The 16264-nt window shown below is 46.6% G+C and overlaps 1 protein-coding gene across 17 annotated transcripts in view; it reads right to left on the minus strand.

Moving 5' to 3' along the window:
* The window catches only part of MYT1L (myelin transcription factor 1 like), a 418463-nt gene that overhangs the window by 261183 nt on the left and 141016 nt on the right, over positions 1 to 16264 (minus strand). For 15 of the 17 annotated variants that reach the window (XM_073896929.1, XM_073896930.1, XM_073896934.1 and 12 more), the window contains one exon: positions 15580 to 15690. The exons of the other annotated variants lie outside the window; for them this stretch is intronic. The gene's annotated coding sequence lies outside the window, so the exon portion shown is untranslated. The remainder of the gene's footprint in view (positions 1 to 15579; positions 15691 to 16264) is intronic. 17 annotated transcript variants of the gene reach the window in all.

Genomic DNA, 16264 nt, shown 5'->3' on the forward strand with positions numbered 1-16264 from the left:
GCAGGGGCTCCCGGGGGATGGGGGCTGACGTCACAGGAGGTGCCCCCAGGAGGACAGTGCTCATCTGGAGACCCTGCAGAGATGCGGGGCAGCAGGACCATCTCCCGAGAAGAGGAAAAATAAGTGGGTTCTAGCTGGACCTTCTCAAGGTCTCTAACAAAACAAATCAGCTTTTTCTTTTTTGCCTTTTGTTTCTTTCAATTTGGGAGGAAATCGCAGGATTTCCCTCAGTCTCATGCAGGCGCAGTGGCCCCCAGATGGTGCTGCCATCATTGGGTCAAAATGGGCGTCCCGCTGGATGGGGGTGCGGGAACAGCTCAGCTCCATCGCCGAGCCGGGGAATTCACTCAGACACGGGGAATTCGGACAGTTTTATAAAATAAATAATAAAGCAGGCCAGGACACTGTCTAAAGGTATAAGAATAATCATTAGTTTGTTTTTTCGGTTACGTCTCAGCTTTTAAAACTATATAATGAAATTATATAGCATACGTGAAAGCACTTGGAAAGGGAAAAGTGGTGAGTCCAGATACAGTGCGTTATTACTGTGCCTAACTTTGCTTCATTACTTTCACAGGGACATATCAGGTGGCTCGTAATTTTACCAAGTAATTAAGCAAAGTGAATCTGCCCGTGGACTAGACTTCTGTCAAACAGCCATTTAATAACAACAGCGCATTATTCCGCAGAGCTCCTGTCGCTTCCAGGGGAAGTGAACTGCAGTTAGTACTGGTTTGTTGGTGACAGTTTCAATTTCACTATGATTTTCACAAAACACTCTTTCTTAATAACTTTGTTTATGGACAAGGTCAGAGGCCCATGAGAAGGTCAAACGATGCAGGTGGTGCTCAAACGAGAAAAGACAAGAGCAAAAATGCCACCATCTCCCTTCTTGTGACTTTATCTGTTTTTCTTACAGGATATGGATGCTTTGCTTTGCTTTGCTTTCAAGAGAAAATATCAGTGGCTTGGAACTATTTTTCCTGCTGAGGTTGTTGTGGCCCTGGCTGGTCTCTGGACTTTGTACGCAGCTGAGTCAAGTCCGTGCCTCCTTCTGAACAGACTGGGTTTTATTTCCGTACCGTTCTAACTACAGCAGATAATTCGGCCATGGTGCGCACTCCCCCGAGGCTCAACATCTCAGACCGCAGATGAGGCTCGCGTGGAACTCTGAGTGGGACTCACCTCAGATCCTCACCCTGCTTCGGGGTCCCTGGCCCCTTCCGCTCTGTTCTCTCCAGTGATCTCCTCATGGAGACTCCGTGCATGGGCTGGGGGGGCGGGCGGCAGCTCGGACAGCTGCATTTACGTAGTTTTTGCCCCCGAGGTCCGCTTCCCCCAGTCACATCTGTCCCAGAAGCCAGAGCAGGAGCGACGTGCCCAGCTCACACCGTGCCCGTGGCTGGTGGCTTTGGAGTGTTGCCAATGAGATGAATCTTAAAGACGCCTTGGCTCTTACCAGTCAGATGAAAAAGGAAAAAAAAAAGCTTCTTATTCCCTGTGTTGTTTCCTGGAAAAAAAATCTGTAAGAGAAGGTTTGGCAGATTCCCAAGGAGGTGTGAAACAGCACGCTTGGCACACAGGCACCTCACCAACAATTTGCATATTCCAGGCTGTCATCCCTGGGCTGCTCTTCAGAAAACCTGCAGGGGCCCATCAAACACATACACTGCAGTCCCCTTCTTTACACTCGCGCGTGTAAGAGCGGGAGCCTTCTGCTAGGCTCGGACACTGTCCTGACTCCAGCTGGAATTTATGTAACACATAGCAGCTTTTTATTGAGGTCTGGCTCTGCTTCCCCTCTCATTCCCCTGCCACACACAATATGCACGCACACAGGTGCACATGGACTCACACACACAGGTGTGCACACACACATGCACATACACATCCACACACAGGTACATATGGATACACAACACACATTGCGCATGTACATGCTTGAAATCCGACGTAGAGGCATTGCCATCACTGTGCAGTGTTGGGCAGAGGATGGTGGTGATTGGTGATCACCTGTCTTTTTCTGACAGGTGACAGAGCAGGTGGAGCTAAGGCCTCTGTTCAGTGGAAGCACCTGGGGCAGGGGGCATTTGGTGCTGAAGGACCGCCATTGGTACCCTTACCTATAGGGCATTCTGTCGTTTACCGCTGTCCTGGGACTGGGCACGACCAACAAGAACAGCCTTTGTAGTGAGAGCGGTCTAACCTAACATCTGAGAGAACTTCTTTTACCATGGAAGGAGGAGTTCTTCTGCTTCTGTCTCAAACGAACGGGACAGATGGCTTTAGTGAACGGCCAGCTCGGGGACCATGGAGAGCTTCTGCCCCAAAGTCAGGCAAAGCCGGGATGTCTGCCCAGAGAAGTGCTTGGGGAAGCAGAGGGCTGTCTGCCTGGCGATAATGGAGCTGTTGGTCCAGTGTAATTGCCTGAACTGAACGCACAGGTGGTCTGCGTAGAATCCCATGCAGATTGCTCCTCTGAATGGGCTCCATAGTCCAGTGGGACAGATCCTTCAGGCTCCACTCACTGGTACCTATACTGACCGGCCTGTGTGGACACTGCAAGCCTTCTCATTAGTGCTCAGGTGTGCATTAGACGGAGGTGAGAGGCGTGCCACTGAGGCTTGGACACTCCCTTTAGTTCCTGCACAGCAGGTATGGCCAGGGACCAAGGCCTGGCTTCCCTTCGCAGACCATGGGTGCTCTGGGAGTGCGGGAGGCACCTCTGAGGCAGGCACGGTGCCCAGGCCAGTACCTGCTCACCTGCACACCTGTGCCGAGACGCCAGGGCAGCCAGCAGCTCATCCCAGTGTAGGACGCTCCAGCAGGTGGGCATCTGTTGCCCTGCACATTGCTGTGGGCTCAAGGCCTTCTCTTGTAAGGATGGGAAAGCCAGGACCTACTTCTGGACATTAAAGCCCCCACAATCTTCAGCCCTGTTAACCAATCAGATGACCTTTAAAAACCCTGAAGTGCCTACCCTCTTTATATGACATTGCTGATAGCCTGCATTTCTGTTGGGCTGCACTTCTCTCTGCTACTTATTGTCTCCCGTCTTTCTCTCAGAAAGATGCAGGAAGTGGGGAGTGAATGCAGCTGAAGGGCTCAGATGCAGGGTGTGCTCCCGCTGGGCCCCCCGGGCTGCAGCCAGGGCTGCATCTCCCAGCTGGATGACCATGGGGGAGAGGCAGTCCGCGATTTCTTGTTGGCAGATGAGATACTCCTCGTCTCAACCCCACGGGGTTGTTGAGAAGTGTCAGGAAGTAAAGCTTGTGCCCACAACACGGCACACCTCTAACACACAGACCTCTAACCCAGAAAATGCTCATTCTTATTTTTCCATCAGCAATGTTAGTATGTACATAAAAAAGACTCTGTAAGCTTTGCAAACAGAAGCCAAACCTCAGGAGATACCAGATTTTTGCTGTAATAAATGTCTTTTCACTTCTTAGAATTCATAATCCTCGTTGAAAGAGAAGGGTATCATCATGGGGAAACGGGTAAAGTGAAGGAAAAATTTTGTTTGTTTTTGTGTACAAAAGGAGCCAATACTTAACGAAGGAACATTTTCTTTATGGAAGCATTCCACCTAACAAATGAAGAAGACACGGTAGAACACCATCTTGTCAACCTAACGAAATGGTGGACGAGGCAACACGCACCGATGGAGCATCATTTTCAGCCGTCAGGGGACAGGGTTGACGGGTGACTCTCTAATGGAGCTCAGGCCGGTAACCCGCACAGCTCGGGCACCCACGGACCAGGGTAGCATTGCACAGAGGGGGCCAGCCTGACGTAGGCCATGTGCATCCTTCTCACTCTGATGTAGCAGGGGACCCTCAGAAAAACGATCTGAGCCTGAAGGGGCTCCAGTCTAACCAGCAGCTTGTAGGAGATGCAGGGTTCAGACAAACAGATTAAACAACACTGCAGGGATGAAGCCAGCAGAGGCAGGACTGCAGGACCCTCTACAAGACAAGAGGCCCAGCTTCACAACCGATAGGCAGGGGCCAGGGGAGAAGGAAGGGTCTGGGTCACATCTCAACAAGAGGCACTGTGGACTTGATTTGGATTCTGATTCAAAAAACTATAAATTCGGGACACCTGGGTGGCTCAGTTGTTAAGCGTCTGCCTCCAGCTCAGGTCATGATCCCGAGGTCCTGGGATCGAGCCCCGCATCGGGCTCCCTGCTCGGCGGGAAGCCTGCTTCTCCCTCTCCCACTCCCCCTGCTTGTGTTCCCTCTCTCGCTGTGTCTCTCTGTCAAATAAATAAATAAATCTTACAAAAAACTATAAATTTGTGAGACAATCTGGGAACTTTGGATCCTCAGCGGATGTTTGATGACAAGTTTCAAAAGGGGATCATGCTTTTACAAAAAGAGGCTTTATATTCTAGAAATTCATACTGAAGCATTTCTAGATAAAGTCGCACACTAACTTGAGTTTGCTTCAGCATATGATCATGTTTGGGGAGGTAAGAGGAGCGGGGGGTCCAGCAGAAACAAGCCTGCTGTCCTCAAAGCTCCAGGGTGCACAATCAAGGCTCACAACCACTGTGCTGTCCTCAAAGCTCCAGGGTGCACAATCAAGGCTCACAACCACTGTGCTGTCCTCAAAGCTCCAGGGTGCACAATCAAGGCTCACAACCACTGTGCATGTGTTAAATCTTGCAAAAAATAATCTTTAAAAAAGAGAAGAATGAGTAATTGTATTTGCCAGGACACAGGTGATGGAATTAAAGTGTGTGTGTGTGTGTGTGTGTGTGTGTGTGTGTGTGTGTGTGTGTGTATAGGCTCACTGGGCCCCCGGGAGTGAGGCAGGACCAAGGAGGGAAGCCAGCCTCCAGGGAGCCTGGCAGGCAGGGAACTCGCTAGCTCCATGATCAGGCTCTGGTTTAGGGCAGTAGCTCTTCATTAACGTACATAAGACTATGTGGGGTGTTTGTTAAAAATTTTATATTCAGACCCTATTCCTAGAAATCCTGATGTAAAGGTCTTGAGTGGAGATCATAAATCTGTGGGGAAAACATTACCCAAGGTGATTCTCCTGAAGATGGTCCTGGGAACGCTCCTGAGAAACTGGTTCAGGGCTGGGTGCTCAGAACAGGCATACTCAGCGTGGTCTATTCTCAGGACGGACTCACACTCACCAGTTCCAAGTTCACAGACTGACCTGTGAGGGGAGAATCCGTCTAAACGCGTCTGAGGAAGAAATGACAGCTAGACCCGAAGACTTGGTTCAGCAGGCTCCTTGCCCCTCCCTGGCAGGCAGACGTGTGACCGGTGGTGATGGACGGTCCTCATGGTGGTGGTGTTGCTGGCCTACCCTGGCAGGGCTGTGGGCACAGGCTGGGCCCACCAGCTGTGGGGGGGAGGTGCGGTTCTCTACTTCTCAGCTCCTCTCCAGGTAGGATCTGGAACATGTCAGCCTGGCCCCAAATATGCTGCACAACCCCCAAAGACCACTGCTTTCTGGAAGGCCACACGTTTCAGATGTCAGAGCCCCAGGATGGAGGGGCTGCCTGAACTGCATTGGGCCGTGAGAGGAGGAAGAAATGAGCTTCTGTGGTGTTGGGCTTTGACTTTTATTTCTGAGTTCACTTGTTCAATTGCCTGGTGTATCTTGACAATTTCAGACGATGGTGAATCTTGCAAAACACTGGGGCAGCCCAGCAGGCTCACACGGCTCAGCAGATTTCCACTCTGACAGGTGCTTGGGGGTCTTTGGTTTGCCACTTGTCCAAGTTCTGGGGGTGGGGGGACCTCCTTATCATCCTTCCATGTGCTGGGAGGGCCACCTGTTACCCTATCTGCTCAAGGCACACATACTCACATTTTCTCTAAGAGCAAATCATTAGCTGCGAGTTTCTGACAAAGCATTTGAAAGATTTATAACTGAAATAGAATTTATATCCTCTGCTTATAGCGGTGAAAAGTAAAAAACAAAACACATGCAAACAAACAAAATGACTCTGACATCCCATGCTGTCATCCTTCGGCTCAATCTGTCAAGGGATCATTGGAGGTACATAACGAAGGGGACATGCAACCAAGAACACATTTTGTAGCGTGCACAAGGAAAAAGCAAACTTGTTGCTTATCTTGTTCACGGGGAGACAGGGATGCTTCCCTGCCCTGGAATCTCATACATGGGACCCTGTTCAAGCAAGGACCACGATCTCAGTGCCGTCCCTACAGAAACACGATGACTTCTATAATTTAAAGATGCACATGTATATTTTATGTAAACATAATTATCTTATGGATCCTGAACCGAGAATAGTGAACACAATTTAGCCCTTCTTGGTGAACTTGGCTAATTAGGGAGTTATTTTACTTTATTATAATGATGCAACAATGCATTTGAGCGTTTGAGGCCATGCAGGTAAGTAGGTTCTACTTGTTCATCTGTTTCTTTGCAGAATGAGGTCCCTACTGTTACGTTTCACGGCTCTCCCTCCGTCCGTCCGTCCCTCCGTCCCTCTCTCCTTTCCTTCCTTCCTGCCCTTTGGCTTTTCTAGATCTTTGGAGGAAGCTCCCGAGGCTCTGACTTCCTGATGCCATCAGTGTTACATCCCTTCTAGTCTTGTGCCTGGTTTTCGGCACGCTGTCTGGGTGAAGGTGGCTTGCAGGGCGTGGAACGGCGTCCCTCCGCAGCTCCCCTGTTGGCCTGCGTGGGTCCCAGCTCCCCAGCGCCTGACCCCGAGCCCCTGAGGGTTGATGAAGAGTGTGTGTTCTGCTCTGCTTACTGCCCTGTAGTGGAGACTCGGGGGAGGGGGACTCTCCGGAAGCACTGACCGACCAACAGTCCCTTTTGTTTTCTGTGTGAGAGTGAACTGAAAGAAGTATGGTGTTCATAAAATTTTGACATTTCGCTTAGGATTTCAGAGTATGTGAAGAAAGAGATAAGCCGTCGCTAGATGATAGGCGGACTTTCCAGAAGAGCACATGCACTGTTTCTTGAAAGGTGGGATTTCCTGTACCTGGGGCCCTTACAAAGGCATTCCCTTGTCTGCAAAGTACCATACTAAGCATCCTGTTATAATAGGTTTATTTCAATTAATCAAGTAAATGCAATGTGATAGAGTGGAAATGACCTTGTATTCAAAGTTCGTTTGCATCTCTGCATGAACACATGCTCTGAACTTGGAAAGGTCTCTCCATGCAGAGGGGCTGCTTCTTCATCACCTGTAAATAAGGGGTCGTCAGTGCTGGTCAGGTGAAACCATGGGTGAGTCTCCCATGGAGGGTGAGCCGGCCGTCCTGGGGTATTGGGAGCAGGTTTCCAAAAATTCCACCTAGCAGACAATTTACCTTCACTTAAGAAGTAAAGGAGAGTTTGAGACCTACTCTTTGACTGTAACATTTTATTATTTTTTAAAGATTTATTTATTTATTTTAGAGAGAGTGTGTGCATGAGCAGGGGGGAGGGGCAACAGGAAAGGAGGAATCTCAAGCAGGCCCCCCACAGAGCACAGAGCCTGACTGGGGGCTGGATCCCACAACCGTGAGATCATGACCTGAGCCAAATCAGGAGTCGGACACCGAACTGACTGAGCCACCCAGGTGGCCCCTCTGTCGGTACCATTGTAGATGAATGTTTGAGGAATAAATACTCAAGAAAATTGGGTCCAGTAAGGTCACCTTGTGCCTTCATGGACCATATTATACAGACTGCCAAGTATGGAGGGGGTACATGAATCACATTCATACACACCCCACACATGCTCACTCTCTCACACATACACATGCAGAAAGATACACACAGCACACATACACATGCACACACCCCACGGACAACACAGATACACGTGTACACAAGCACACACGCACACCCCATGAACAAATACAGATACACGTGTACACAAGCACACAGATACACACACCCCATGCACACACAGATACACGTGTACACAAGCACACAGATACACACACCCCATGGACACACACAGATACACACGTACACACGCACACAGATGCACACACCCCACGCACACACAGATACATGTATACACATGCACAGAGATACACACATCCCACGGACACACAGGTACATATGCACACACACACAGATACACAGAGATACACACGTACACACGCACACAGATTCACACACCCCACAGACACACAGATACACACGCACACATGCACACAGATAAACACACCCCATGCACACACACAGATACACGTGTACACACACAGATACACATGTACACAAGGACACAGATACACACACCCCATGCACACACACAGATACACACGTACCCACGCGCACAGATGCACACACCCCACGGACACATAGATACACATGCACACACACACACAGATACACACACCCCACGGACACACACAGATACACACGTACACACGCACACAGATATGCACACCCCATGCACACACACAGATACACATGCACACACAATAACAGATGCACACACCCAATGCACACACACATGTACACACGCACACCATACACACACACACACGCACACAGATACACACACTTCGCGGACACACACAGATACACACATACAGAGATACGCACGAACAGATGCACACCATACACATGTACACACGCACCCAGATGCACACACCCTGCACGCGCACACACACACATGGTTTTCTGAACCGTTTGAAAGTGGGCTACAGGTATCACAACCACTCATACCTAAGTCCTCAACATTTACCTCTTACGGAGAAAAACCACATTCTCTTCCCCAACCTAGGTGTAATTTTAACACAAAAGGAAGTTAATATTGTTTCAATCATATCATGGGATTCACATTCATCTTTATATCTCCTCCAATTATCCCTACGAGGTTCTCCGTAGATCTCTTGCTGTCTAAAACATGACTTAGGTGTCAAATCACTGTCCCTCCTTTACCTGAGGAGTTCCTCCTTCAGCTGTTGCTTTTATTCCCCTTCGTTCTCACCCAGGCTTATTTCCTAAAGGTTATTTTAGAATATACTCTTTTAATAATGTTAAGACTTTAGACTTTAAATTATAACTCTATTACTGAGTGAATAAGAAATGAAGTAGATTCTTATTTTATATGTTGTACGACAGTGGCTGTAAAATCACTGAGTGGATTTTAGGAGAGGAGCGTGGGAAGCAGGTGAGAACAGGTGAGTCCATGTGCGTGCTGCGGCCAGGGCACCAGACGGCGGTCTCTGCTCCTTCCTGCGTTTGCTCCCTCCCTCCTGTTTCCCGCTGTGGATCTCCGCTGCCCCTCCCTCCATCCTTCCCCTTCGTGTCTCTCCTTCCTCCCGTTTGCGTGGTTCAAACATAAATGCGAAAGGAATAAACAAGTAAATATAAAAAAAGCCCCCCCCAGACCTGCCTGTTTCTGTATAGTAACTACTCACATAAACATTTCTATTAGCTTCTTGTCTACACTTCTAGAATTTTTATGCAAATACAAGCAAATATATGTATGTGTGTTCATATTTCTGCTTCTCTTCTGCATCTTGCTTTTCTCTTTAACAAAGTATCCTTGAAATCTTCCTACATCAGTTCATGGAATGCTCTTCATTTTGACACAGCTGCATGGAAAGTGAAGGCACTTTGATTTGAATAGCAGAAAGCACAGCACAGATGTAAATCAGATTACTTCTGCCTTAATCTTTCTGAGAAGCAAGTGTGTCTTGGTTCTTTATGAATCATAACAACAGTAACCAAAATTTAAAGAGCTTGAGATGTGTGCTAGCTACGTGCATTGTTCTATGCCATCATCAACAACCCTGTGAAGCCGAAAACAGTACACTGATTTTACAGGTGAAAACACAGGTTCTAAGAGTCGGAGCGTAGGGTCTCTCCCTTCCATCAGGGCTGTGAGGTCATGTGCTTTGCAGTCACGCCCCCCAGTGGTGGCACACCACATCTGTGTCTCCTTGGCTTGCACACCCTCCCCCATGGCCTGCACACACACCTGCACCGTCATCCCAACCAGCCCTGCCCTGGCTGAGACTCTTGACGACCCTGGACTCTAAACAGACCCCTTCTGTTCTCTTTCCTGACTCTGCCCTTCATGCATCTTCATCAGGGGAAGGTCGGTTCATGTCTTCCCTCCCTTAAACTCACCCATGGTCCCCACTGTCCACAGCACTTAAACAGAACACACAGAGCCCACACCCTTTCCTGCTTCCAATCTGAGACTCTGGGTCTCTGGAGGCTGGTGCTAAGTCTAAAATATCCATGTGTCTTAGAAAAGTGTGTAGGAACCCTTGGAGTATGGCCAGGGTGTTAATTCCATAGGACCCTACCTGCCTTCTCCAGGAATACTTAGATTCACCCACTTTGGAGGCTGTATTACCTGCATTATACTTTATTATTTTATACATACCACTTTTATAGCTCTTCTCACAGTGTGTAGTTAATTTTTTTTTTTTTGGTATACATGCACCCCTGTCCCTTAGATGGTTAAACATAAACAACTTGGTTTCAGAGTTCTGTAATTCCATGTTTTCTATCTGTAATTTCAGGCATGTAGTAGATTCAAAAATGGGTTGCATAAATGCACAAAATCACATATTTATGTGACTGGATGATATTTACAGCCATTGATTGAATAATTCATTATATTAAAAAAATAGGCATCTATTTCCTTTAAATATCCATTAACTGTCCTCCCTTCACTTGTACCTGAAAGAAACATGGAACTAGAACAGCCCAAGAAAACAGATGGCCTCAGCTTCGTGGGTTCAGATTTATGAGTGGGCACTTGGCAAGACGGTGTGGGGTCAAGCAAAGAAAAGCGAGGACTGACTCCTAGTAAGGCTCCACGTGAGCTGGGTGTTTGGTGGACAAGGCCAAAGGTGGCACCTGAGTGGATGCACTGTTTCATTTAAAGTAGGACTACAGGCACACACCAGGAAAATAAGTGAAAACTGATGACACAAGGTGAGAAGTCAAGTTTCCTGCCACCTTTGACTCCCCAATAAAAAAAAATATGCATGTATCTGTGCGTATATGTATGTAGGTGTATATGTGTGCATGCATGTATGTGCATGTATATGTATATGCATGTGTGTATGTGTACGTATGTGTATCAATGTATATGTATGTGTGCATATGCATGTGTACGTGCATGTATGTGTATATGTACGTGCATACATGTGTATGTGTATATGTGTGCGTGTAAGTACATGTGTGCATGTGTATCTATGTATATGTGTGTATGTGTGCATATGCATGTGTGTACATGTATGCATGTGTATATGTACGTGTATGTGTGTATGTGTATTATGTGCATGTGTGTATGTATACATATGTGTATCTATGTATACATGTGCACGCATGCATGTATATCTATGTATACGTGTGCATATAAGTACATGCACACATGCATATGTGTATATGTATGTACCTACATGTGTGTATGCATGTGCACGTGTGTATGTTTGTGTGCATATGTGTGTGTTGTACACATGTGTATACATATGTGTATATGTACATGTGTATATGCACACATGTATACATGGATAGGCATGTGTGTATATGTATGTGTGTATCCATGTATATATTTCATACCTTTGTTACATAACCATCGGGCTACAATACAGGGAGTCTGTCTCCTACTTCTCACACTTAATAACATGTACTAGCAGTCATTCCCTATCAGCTTTCTCTGTATTACAAACATATAATGAGCCTTCACACAGCGCAATAACCCATGCATTCACTGCTGAGACCAACGTCAACAGCACGATGCACATGGCTATAGCACTGTGCCAAGAGCTGGGAGTATGAACAGGACACGTCTCCATGTCAGAACACCCACGCCCTCGGAATGCCAAGCTGACACCAAAAGTCTTTGGATACAAGATGGCAAGACGGAGAGGGAAGTTCCTGAGTGTGTTTTACGTCAAACCCAGCAGTGATGTTTCTGGATTGTCCATGGATTGGCTGCCTGCCGGCAGCTATCCCTTTCCCAAGAGCTTGTTCCCAGAAATCAGGGAGACTGGATCCACCTCAACCCTTTCTAATGCTGACCCCCAGGCCCCAGAACCAGGGGACCCCGTTGGCGATGCTGTTCCTCAGAGAGTCACAATCTGGAAAGGAATCAGGGCACCTCTGTCTAAAATTTAAAAGGTAATCCACTGCCCATTTCAAAAACAGCACAGATACTTGACATACTGAAATATCTTCTGTTTCAGTTACTAAATTCTGTGCTTTATATACCTTATATCTCATTTAATCCTTATGATGGTCCTATTAAGAAGCAACTATATATTATACCCATTTTACTTATGGGGAAACTGAGGCTCAGATTCCAGGAGTTAAGGACCTTCTCCAAAGTTAGAGATAGTGTGGCAGAAGTGGGATTTGTTCCCTGGTCTTGTTGCTTCCAACATTATACCCAAATTTCTGCCCGACATTGACTACATGCGAAACTAGCAGACCTCTCCTTTCTTAACTACTTAGGGCAACCTGGCTGACCCATGTCTGTGACTTGTGTTTCTATCAATTTCTATTATGCATTCTCTCCTGTTCTGATCTATTCTGAAATAATGTATTAATTGTCAAAGTGCTGCTTTAAAGATACATGCATTCTAGCAAACCGTTTCAGTGGAAAATATCAATTAATATTCTGCATTTTAACTAAATGATTTATACTACTAATTCATATCCCAAATAAGTTGGAGACACATATAAAATAGCCCTTTAAAAAAATAATCTATGGCACCATTAAAGTCTTTCTCAAGATTAATCCCTTTATCGAGCGTCTGATGTAAAATCTATTGCAATTTAAAATAATTCTCTTTTTTATTCGGTATTTTATTTCCCGTGTTCTCTGTATTTTTGTTTTGGAGTTACAGTGTACGTGGGAAAGCAGACTGAATGGATCACGTTTTACCAGATTGTGTGGTGTTGCTCTGTCCTAAGCCCAGGCCCTGCACTGGGGCATTGGTTGTGGATGGTGTATACAACACCAGCGTCCCTGAGCACCCAGTGGATTGTTGCTCTTCCGGCACTGGGATTTGACACATAACTCCCGGTGTGACCACGTGGGGGCAATACCTGTGGGTATTGGTTTTCACTTGATTTTACATCCATACAGTTTTCAGGATGATTTAAAAATATTTTTTTGGTGGGCAGGTTGATGTAGGCCTGGAAATATTAGAAAATTTTCTTCCCTTCCACTCTCGTAGGCTTCTCGTGTTCTGCCCCGACACCCACAGATGTAGAGTTTGGCCTTCTTGCAGCTCCTTCCCAGTGTGTCCTGACTGCTGAGCTCGCACTCAGCAATGGGCCTGTCTGTGGAGCAACGTGCCAGCAGACAATAATTTTAGACACTATTGTGTGAGTTTGCAAGTAATAAAATTTGAAAAGAGAGTAAGAGTTCTATTCTATTTTCCAAAAATGACTGTGGTTATTTAGGACATCTTCATTTAGTTATTTACTATGGGTTGGGAAACTACCATCTGAGGACCAAATCCACTTGCCGCTGGTTTTGTAAATAAAGTTTTATTGGGACACAGCCAGGCCCATTTGTTTACATATGTCTGTGGCAGTATTGTACTTGCCACCAGGCTCACAAACCTATGATGTTTACTATCTGGACCTTTACAGAAAAAGCTTGTGCACTTTGATCTATGCAGCATGATGACTTACACATTCTCATTTTCTAGGTGGTCATGTGAAGATGTAGCCTTTGCCCATGGACGCTATTGTGCTCACACATTAGTATTCCTATCTTGGAATTCTACTCTGTTTATTTCAATTTGCTGCTTTATTTCATCACCTAGGGACTAAAGTATTTATGACATACACACAGTGAATATGTACTGATTATCCCCTCAGGACCAAAGATGACTCTTTAAAGGACCAGAGAGCGGGTGAGAACTACCCAGGAATCGCAGAGGATGCATATGCAAGCGTTACTGGTGCTTTTGCAGAGCTTTCCACACTGACATCATGTGTGTGACCACCAAGGCTCTGCCGGGGAGAGATGCCGATATTTAGTGCACACGTGAAATACTCCGCAGTGAATCGCACAAGTACAGGCTGTGCTCCCGCTGTTATTACTACCACTGGCCTGGTCTGGAGCCTGCGGGGATGGTCAGGGGCCCGCCACGCCCCCCTTCTCCCCGGAGACCTCGCAACGCCAGGGCCTGTTTGGGTGATGGCTGCGGACACACGGGCTGGTGACTGAGAGTCCAAACAGGAGACCAGGGCTGGCTGGGACCTTGGAGTCTCATCTCTCTTGTCACTGTCAGCTGCTGTCCCTCAACCGAGAAGCCTATGCAAGGCCCAGGCTGTTGGGTGCAGACATGGATTTCTCTTTGAAAACTAGCTTATTCTTACTCTTATTTGTTTCATTTCACTAATTCATGGTGAGATTTGTGTTTGAATGCTTTATAGGACACTGCACTGATAATCATCATTTCAATGTGCACGTTTAACTCCAAGCCAGAAGTGCCAATTCAATGAATCCACGTTTAAAAATTAGACCCATGTAAAATATTCCATTAAATATTCTTTAGCTTATGACTACAACATAGCCTCTATCTGTGATGCACCTACAATCCAGAAACTTGAACTGACTTTAAAGTCAAGTAGGACTTTAATGCTCAATGTGAGTAGGTTTTTAAAAACTCCAGGGAAATGATGATTAAACATAATGCCTTTCCAAAACCCAACTGATGGGTGCAATGGGTTCTTCAGGGAAAGGGAAAAGGGTAGAGTTTAGAAAACAATCAGAACAACTGTGACCTATTACGCTCGTTCATAAAGCCCATAAAGATGGCAGCACCCACAGGGCGGCAGCATATGGAAACCAACAACAGCCCTAATCTCCGTGGAGTAGTTCTGTCATCAGACAGGCAAATGGTTGTCGGCAGACGGACAAATTACTATTGCACAGTGAACCTTAAGCGGCATGCCAGAGTTTCCCTCATGGAGCGTCCTAAGAAATTACCATCCCACCAGAGTCGCCTTCGTTTTCTCCAGCAAAGCAACATGTGTAAGATGGACTCCCGAATGTGGGCATTGAGAGGATAATACCAGAGCTTTAGACAACAGTTCCATGTGTGCATTCAGGAGCGGAGACTTCACAGAGGCGAGATTTTACTCACATTTACGATCATGTCAACCTCCAGCTTATGAGATTCTCTAAAAATACATGTGCTGCCTGGGCAGCAATCAGTCAACCCCCCCCCCCAACTCTCCAAACCATAACTGATGAACTTTACAAAGCACTTACTTCTGCAGCAAGTGTGGATTTTTTGGCTATGATTCAAAATGAAGCGTTTCCATTCGAGGGTCCCAGGACCACTTCCCGCCACTAGCAATCCCCAGGACACCTCACAGCACTCAGAAGGACGCACAGCCTGCCCCACCCGATGCAGTGTTAGTGGCAAGAATAACAAATGCATCATCTAATTTAACTGTCAATGGCTCTTGTCAGCATGAATTGTCTGTTGGGAGCCGATATACAACAGAACTTTTAACTGCCCCCCCCCCGGAAGCCAGGAAGCACCAGGAAACCGGGAAGAGTGGTGAGTCGGAGCAGCAGATGGGGAGGACCCAGGAGACAGGACCCCTGTCCATGCCCCCCAGCGCTGCCGCGGCTGGTACCTGCACTCAGTTGCCCAGGGTGCTCCTTGGACCCGATCTGCTTCCTCAGTAGGTCAGAGTTGGAGACGCCCCCTCGACGTGACTTCACCAATTCTCCCTTGGGTTCATTTTCTAGAGGGCAGAACAACAACAGCACAACATCACTAACTGCAGGGGAGGGGCTGATGGGCACGTGCTCCTTTGTGTGGCGGCCCGACGACAGGAAGCTCCATTTAAAGTGCGTTACTCATACATGATAGTAACACACTCATGAAGACGTGTGTAACGATTTTACTCAGAAACTGATAGGAAAGGCCATGACGGATGAGTAGAAAATGCTTTTAAACATTCAGTTAAGTTACTTTGAAATCCAAGATTTTTAACAGTTTTTAAATACATCTCTAGGTTTGAAGGTAAAACTAAGGGCACGTAATATTTAGATTGACCAATTACCAGCCAATTTGTAAGATTATTGCCTTTTTAACACTTCGATGCAATTAAGAAACAGTTTAATAAGTGAGAAATATTTGAGATGTGTAACTGTTTCTTGGAAATAATATGATTTCACTCATAACAAAACACAGTCTGTTGATGACAAGGGTTTTTCTAGATGTCAACTCAATTTTATTTTAGGGGAAGAACACAAAAGACGTTATCTTCATTAATGAAAATTTTGAATTTATTAACTCTCTATCTGGGTTTTCTG

Source organism: Callorhinus ursinus, unplaced genomic scaffold (genome assembly GCF_003265705.2).
Source record: "Callorhinus ursinus isolate GAN/ISIS: 27379988/994484 unplaced genomic scaffold, GSC_fseal_2.0 scaffold10, whole genome shotgun sequence".
Taxonomy (NCBI): domain Eukaryota; kingdom Metazoa; phylum Chordata; class Mammalia; order Carnivora; family Otariidae; genus Callorhinus; species Callorhinus ursinus.